This window comes from Rana temporaria, chromosome 3 (assembly GCF_905171775.1).
Source record: "Rana temporaria chromosome 3, aRanTem1.1, whole genome shotgun sequence".
NCBI classification, from domain to species: Eukaryota; Metazoa; Chordata; class Amphibia; order Anura; family Ranidae; genus Rana; species Rana temporaria.
In genome coordinates this window covers 5,620,645-5,628,289 of record NC_053491.1, presented here as the reverse complement: position 1 = coordinate 5,628,289, position 7,645 = coordinate 5,620,645, and positions in this window count along the sequence as shown.

Below are 7,645 nucleotides of genomic sequence, written 5' to 3'. Positions count from 1 at the left end.
AAATGACGTCCTTGCAACGTCATTTGCCGCAATGCACGTCGGGAAAGTTTCCCGACGGAGCATGTGCAGTACGTTCGGCGCGGGAACGCGCCTAATTTAAATGATCCACGCCCCCTACGGGATCATTTAAATTACGCGCGCTTACGCCGGCCACTTTTACGAAACGCCGCCGCAAATTACGGAGCAAATGCTTCGTGAATGAAGCGTAGCTCAAGTAATTTACGGAGGCGTAGAGTAAAAACGGTATGCTGCGCCGCCGTAGTAGTGCGCTCCCCTACTTGAATCTACCCCACTGTTTTTTTTTTTTTAAATTGTCGCTCTATTTTTGTTTGTAGCGCAAAAAATACAAACCGCAGAGGTGATCAAATACCACCAAAATAAATCTCTATTTGTGGGGGGAAAAAAGACGCCAATTTTGTTAGGGAGCCACGTCGCACGACCGCGCAATTGTCAGTTAAGGCGACGCATCGCCGAATTGCAAAAAAGTGGCCCGGTCTTTGGGCAGCCAAATCCTCCGGGGGGCTGAAGTGGTTAAAGTCTCTAGCGCTACTAATCCACTCTGTAAAGAAATTTAGGGCCAGATTCAGAGAAGAAGTACGCCGGAGTATCTGCTGATACTCCGGCGTACTTTCAAATTTGCCGCGTCGTATCTTTATTTGTAATTCACAAACAAAGATACGACGGCATTTGGCTTCGATCCGACAGGCGTACGGCTTCGTACGCCTTCGGATCTTAGGCTGCAATACTTCGGCGGCCGCTGGGTGGAGATCGATTTCCTCGTCGGGTATGCTAATTAGCTGTTTACGGCGATCCACGAAGGTACGCGCGTTCGTCGCATTCTCTTACGTCGTCGCTAGTCGGCTTTTCGCATCGCAAAGTTACGGCTGCTATTGAGGTGGTGTAACAATAGACAGCCCATGTTAAAGTATGGCCGTCGTTCCCGCGTCGAATTTCAATTTTTATTTTTTTTGCGCAAGACGTCCGGGAATACGAAACGACGTAACGCACGTCGCCGTTCAAAACATTAAGTCGGGGGCGACGTAATTTCGCGCAAAGCACGGTGGGAAATTTTCGCATGCGCAGAACGTTCGGCGCGGGAGCGCGCCTAATTTAAATGGTACACGCCCCATTTGAATTAGGCGGGCTTGCGCCGGACGGCTTTACGCTGCACCGCCGTAAGTTTACACGCAAGTGCTTGGTGAATCAAGCACTTGCGCTGAAAACTTGCGGCGGTGTAACGTAAAGACGATACGTTACGCCGCCGCAGATCTCTATGAATCTGGCCCTTGGTGTCTGCGGCTAGCCAAATTTTCACATTGGGAAAGTTCTCATTTTCTAAGCTGAAGATCTCGGTGTGCGTAGAATACGACGCCGATGAAAACCGCCATCAGCTCAGCGCAGCTCTCTCTCTCTCTCGGCGTGAATCAATCGCACGTGAAAACCGAGGAGTACAAGGCGCTCTAATTGCACTGTAACAGTTTCATCAATTCTTTACAAAATGTAATTACAGTTAAATTCACAGCGAAATAAAATCTTCCCGAACAATACGCATTATATTCTTCAAAGTACAACCCCTTCCCGCGCCTCAATATTAAAGCGATCCCCCCCTCCCCCCCCCTTTGTTGTACATCATGGGAATTGTCGGGGCTTCTTGGAAACCAACGAATCGTCCTCCAGACTCTTACCTGTTATTGTTCTTCATGTGGAGAGGAATAAACTATTAATTGTAGAAGAAACAAAAGAATTACACCAACGGGAAAACATAACTATGGATACAAATTTCATTCCTTTCACACAGAAAACCCAACACATCGGGGTAGATTCAGGTAGTGCCGCGCACTTTTTACGGAGGCGCTGCGTTACGTTTTTATGCTACGCCTCCGTAAATTACCTGCGCTACGCTTGATTCAGGAAGCAGTAGCTCCGTAATTTGCGGAGGCGCTCCATAAAAATGGCCGGCGTAAGCGCGCGTAATTTAAATGATCCCGTAGGGGGGCGTGGATCATTTAAATTAGGCGCGTTCCCGCGCCGAACGTAGTGCGCATGCTCCGTCGGGAAACTTTCCCGACGTGCATTGCGGCAAATGACGTCGCAAGGACGTCATTTGCTTCAAAGTGAACGTAAATGGCGTCCAGCGCCATTCACGATTCACTTACGCAAACGACGTAAAATTTTAAATTCGCGACCCAGGAACGACGGGTATACTTAGCATTGGCTGCCCCTGCTAATAGCAGGAGCAGCCTTACGCGGAACCCGACGAACGCAAACGACGTAAAATGCAAACGCAGGGCTCGCGTAGGGTTGTGAATCGGCGTTAGTATGCAATTTGCATACTCTACGCTGACCACTACGGGAACGCCACCTAGCGGCCAGCGTAAGAATGCAGCCTACGATACGACGGTATAAGAGCCTTATGCCACGCATATCTTAGGCTGCAGTCGGCGTATCGAGCTTTCTGAACCAGGAGCAGTTGATACGCCGGCGCAACTAAGCAATTGCGCTGCGTAACTATGGTTACGCAGACGCAATTGCTTTCTGAATCTACCCCATCCACTTCAATAAAATGTGCAAAATCACTAAATAACTTTTTATTACACGAAGACAAAAAAAGAAGAATATAAACTCCTTCAAAATTTATTAATATATATATACACACACACACACACACTTTATTACCAAAAGTATTGGGACGCCTGCCTTTAACCACTTAACCCCCCGGACCATATTGCTGTCCAAAGACCAGAGCACTTTTTGCGATTCGGCACTGCGTCGCTTCAACTGACAATTGCGCGGTCGTGCGACGTGGCTCCCAAACAAAATTGCCGTCCTTTTTTTCCCCACAAATAGAGATTTCTTTTTGTGGTATTTGATCGCCTCTGCGTTTTTTTTTTTTTTTTTTTTTTGCGCTATAAACAAAAATAGAGCGACAATTTTGAAAAAAATGAATATTTTTTACTTTTTGCTATAATAAATATCCCCCAAAAATATATAAAAAAAACATTTTTTTTTCCTCAGTTTCGGCCGATACGTATTCTTCTACCTATTTTTCGTAAAAAAAAATTGCAATAAGCGTTTATTGATTGGTTTGCGCAAAAGTTATAGCGTTTACAAAATAGGGGGTATTTTTATGGCATTTTTATTAATATTTTTTTCTTTTACTAGTAATGGCGGCGATCAGCGATTTTTTTTCGGTACTGCGACATTATGGCGGACACTTCGGACACTTTTGACACATTTTTGGGACTATTGCCATTTTTATAGCGATCAGTGCTATAAAAATGCATTGATTACTGTAAAAATACCACTGGCAGTGAAGGGGTTAACACTAGGGGGCGAGGAAGGGGTTAAGTATGTTCCCTGGGTGTGTTCTAACTGTAGGTGGGGGTGGACTCACTAGGGGAAATGACTGATCAGCATTTCTCCCCTGACAGCTCCCGGTCCCCTCTCTGTAACGAGCAATCGTGTGTGCCTGGCGGCGATCATGCCTGCCGGGCACGCGCCCGGGAGTCGGGGGCGAGCGGGGGGGCGCGAGAGCCGACGTTATATTACGTGCTCTCGTGCAGGGGAGCCGACTTGCCGCCGTAAAACGACGGTGGGCGGTCGGCAAGCAGTAAACATTACAATTTCCTTAGTTCTATAAGTGACTTCCAGTTTTGCAGCAAGTTGGGGGGCCTCCTCTATAGCATAGGGAACCAAAGACGTGGGGTCCCCCCCCCCAAATCTATACCGGGCACTTTGGGTCTGGTATAGACAGGGCAGCCATCACAATTTTGGGGCCCCTTACACAGCTTTAGGCAGGGCCCCCCTGGAGCAGAGAAAAAAAAATGGGACGGGGGCCGGTCGGTCCTGTAAGGGGCCCTGGGGACCATCGGGCCCCTTACAGGTGTAATGGAAAAAAAATGGGAGGGGGGCCAGCCGGGCCTGTAAGGGCCCCTGGGGACCATCGGGCCCCTTACAGGTGTAATGCAAAAAAATAATTACAAAAAAATGGGAGGGGGGCCAGATGGGCCTGTAAGGGGGCCTGGGGACCATCGGGCCCCTTACATGTGAAATGCAAAAAAAAAAAAAAAAAAAAACGATAGGGGGGACAGTTGGGCCCCTGGGGACCATCAGGCCCCTTACAGGTGTAATGCCTGTACCCCCCTGATGGCGGCCCTGGGTAAAGATCTTGAGGGGGAAGCCCATGGCAAAAAAAAAACGGTGTGGGGTCTGTCCCCCCCCTCAAGATCATGCCAGACCCTTATCTGAGCATCAAATACTAGGGGGGGCGGGATCCAGGGGGCTTAAAGAAGGCTTCCAGATTCATATAAGCCCTGTGCCCGCAGACCCACACAACCACCAGGCAGGGTTGTGGGGAAGGGCCTTTGTACCGACCAACATGGGGACAAGGTGCTTTGGGGCGGGGGGCAGAGCCCACCTTTGTGTGTAGGCTATGTTGAGAGCATGTGGCCTGGTATGGTATTTTTTTCATCAGTTTAGACCAAAATGTGTTCTTACATATTATTGGTAAAAAAAACGCAATAAGCGTATATTAATTGGTTTGCGCAAAAGTTAAAGCGTCTACAACATAGGGGATCAATTTATGGCATTTTTAATATTATTTTTGTTTTTTACTAGTAATGGCGGTGATCTGCTATATTTAGCGGGACTGCGACATTGCGGCGGAACAGATCGGACACTTTTGACACTTTTTTGAGACCAGTGACACTTATACAGCGATAAGTGCTAAAAATAGCCACTGATTACAGTATAAATGACACTGGCAGGGAAGGGGTTAACACTAGGGGGCGATCAAGGGGTTAAATGTTCCCTGGGAGGTGTTTCTAACTGTAGGGGGAGGGGAGTGACTGGAGGAGACAGATCGCTGTTCCTAATCACTAGGAACAGCAGATCTCTCTCTAACGCCCCTGTCATACATTACAAAGTGGGTGAGGTTGAAAAAAGATACAAGTCCATCCAGTCCCTCCTATGTGTGTGATTATATGTCAGTGTTACATTGTATATCCCTGTATGTTGTGGTCGTTCAGGTGATTATCTAATAGTTTTTTGATCTATTGACAGATCGCCGTTCTGGATCTCGTTCCTGTGTTCGTTGTGGCCGACGGACAACACAGCCGCCGGCCACACGCATGGGGTCCCTCTGCCTTATAACAGCGGGCGTGCGTGCGCTTGCTACGGCTCCTTAGAGGAGCCGATGTACACCTATGGTCAGGCTTGGACTGGCCATAGGGCATACCGGGCATATGCCCGTTGGGCCGCGGCGGCCCATGATGGCCTGCGGTGGCCCGTGACGGCCCAAGGGCCGAAGGTCACATCTCTGTAATGTAGGGGGGCTGTATGGGCTGTATTGTAGAGGGGGGGCTGTAATGTGGGGGGGTCTGTATTGTAGAGGGGGTCTGTAATGTAGGGGGGTCTGTATTGTAGAGGGGGTCTGTAATGTAGGGGGGTCTGTAATGTAGGTGGGTCTGTACTGTAGAGGGGGTCTGTACTGTAGGGGGGTCTTTATTGTAGAGGGGGTCTGTACTGTAGGGGGGTCTGTACTGTAGGGGGGTCTGTACTGTAGGGAGGGGGGTCTGCACTGTAGGGAGGGGGTCTGTACTGTAGGGAGGAGGGTCTGCACTCTAGGGAGGGGATCTGTACTGTAGGGAGGTCTGTGTAACATGCAGGGGGTCCAGAACTGTTAGGGGGTGTCTGCGCAACAAACTGTGGGGTGCTGTGTAATGTAAAGGGGTCCAGAGGTGCGGTGCTATGTAATGTAAAGGGGTCCAGAGGTGCAGTGCTATGTAATGTAAAAGGGGTCCAAAGGTGCAGGGTGCTGTTTAATGTAAAAGGGTCCAGAGGTGCAGGGTGCTGTGTAATGTAAAGGGTCCAGAGGTGCAGGGTGCTGTGTAATGTAAAGGGTCCAGAGGTGCAGGGTGCTGTGTAATGTAAAGGGGCCCAGAGGTGCAGGGTGCTGTGTAATGTAAAGGGGTCCAGAGGTGCAGGGTGCTGTGTAATGTAAAGGGGTCCAGAGGTGCAGGGTGCTGTGTAATGTAAAGGGGTCCAGAGGTACAAGGTGCTGGAACCCCTCATCCCATCATTAACCACCGTGGCACTGATGGGCACTGATAGATGGCACTGATGGACATCACTGATGGCACTGGCAGGCATTGGGGATTGGCACTGATTGGCATTTCCCTGGTGGTCTAGGGTGGCATCCTGGTGGTCCTGGGCAGGCATCCAAGGGGGGGCTGTGCTGATAAACAATCAGCACAGACCCCCCCCCCCCATTATAAGAGCAGACGATCGGCTCTCCTCTACTTGTGTCTGTCAGACGCGAGTGAGGAAAAGCCAATCAACGGCTCTTCCTGTTTGCATCCTGATCAGCCGTGATTGGACACACCTGATCACGTGGTAAAGAGTCGGTGTAGAGGTGTGTCAGACTGACATGCCGCACCACCGATCGCCGCGATGCGCGACCCCCCCCCCCCCACGGGCGTGCGGCGGCTGTTATCCTGCTGGATGTCATATGACGCCCAGTCAGGATAACTGAACCACCGCCCGGCCGTCATTCTGCTTCCGGGCGGGAAGTGGTTAATTTTTATTTATTTCTTTTAACACACTTTGACCAGAGCAATATAATGTTGCCATGGTGAAAAACGCACATGATCGTGACGCCCAGCGCTGTGCAAATGGGGCCTAAAAACCCGTGTAATACATTGTCACTGTAAAAATGTGAATCGGAAAGTAAATACAATGGGGTAGATTCAAAGAGCAATTGCGCCTGCGTAACCATAGTTACGCAGCGCAATTGCTTACTTGCCCCGGCGTATCGAATGCTCCTGATTCAGGAACCTCGATACGCCGACTGCAGCCTAAGAAATGACTGGCATAAGGCTCTTATGCCCGCATATCTTAGGCTGCATTCTTGCGATGGCCGCTAGGGGGCGTTCCCGTTGTGCTCAGCGTATAGTATGCAAATTGCATACTAACGCCGATTCACAACCCTACGCGAGCCCTGCGTACGCAGTTTACGTCGTTTGCGTACGTCGGTTTTTGCGTAAGGCTGCCCCTTCTATTAGCAGGGGCAGCCAATGTTACGTATACCCGTCGTTCCCGTGTCACGAAATTTGAAATTTACGTTGTTTGCGTAAGTGAATTATTATCATTATTATTATTATACAGGATTTATATAGCGCCAACAGTTTGCGCATCGCTTTACATCAGGGAAGACAGTACAGTCACAATACAATCAATACAGGAGGGATCAGAGGGCCCTGCTCGTTAGAGCTTACAATCTAGAAGGGAGGGTCAAGTGGAACAAAGGGTAGTTAGCTGTGGGGGGTGATCAGATGGACTCAAATGAAAAAACAGTTATGTGTGGGAAGGGTAGGCTTCTCTGAAGAGAAGGGTTTTCAGGGATCCTCTAAAAGCTGATAGAGAAGGAGATAGATGGATAGATTGGGGTAAGGAGTTCCATAGGCTTGGAGAGGCTCTAGAGAAGTCCTGGAGACGAGCATGGGAGCAGGTGATGAGAGAGCTAGAGAGTAGGAGGTCTTGAGAAGAACGAAGAGAGCGATTAGGTTGGTATTTAGAAACTAGGTCATTGATGTAGGGGAGGGGGGGGGGCAGAATTGTGGATGGCTTTGTAGGTAATTGTTAGTAG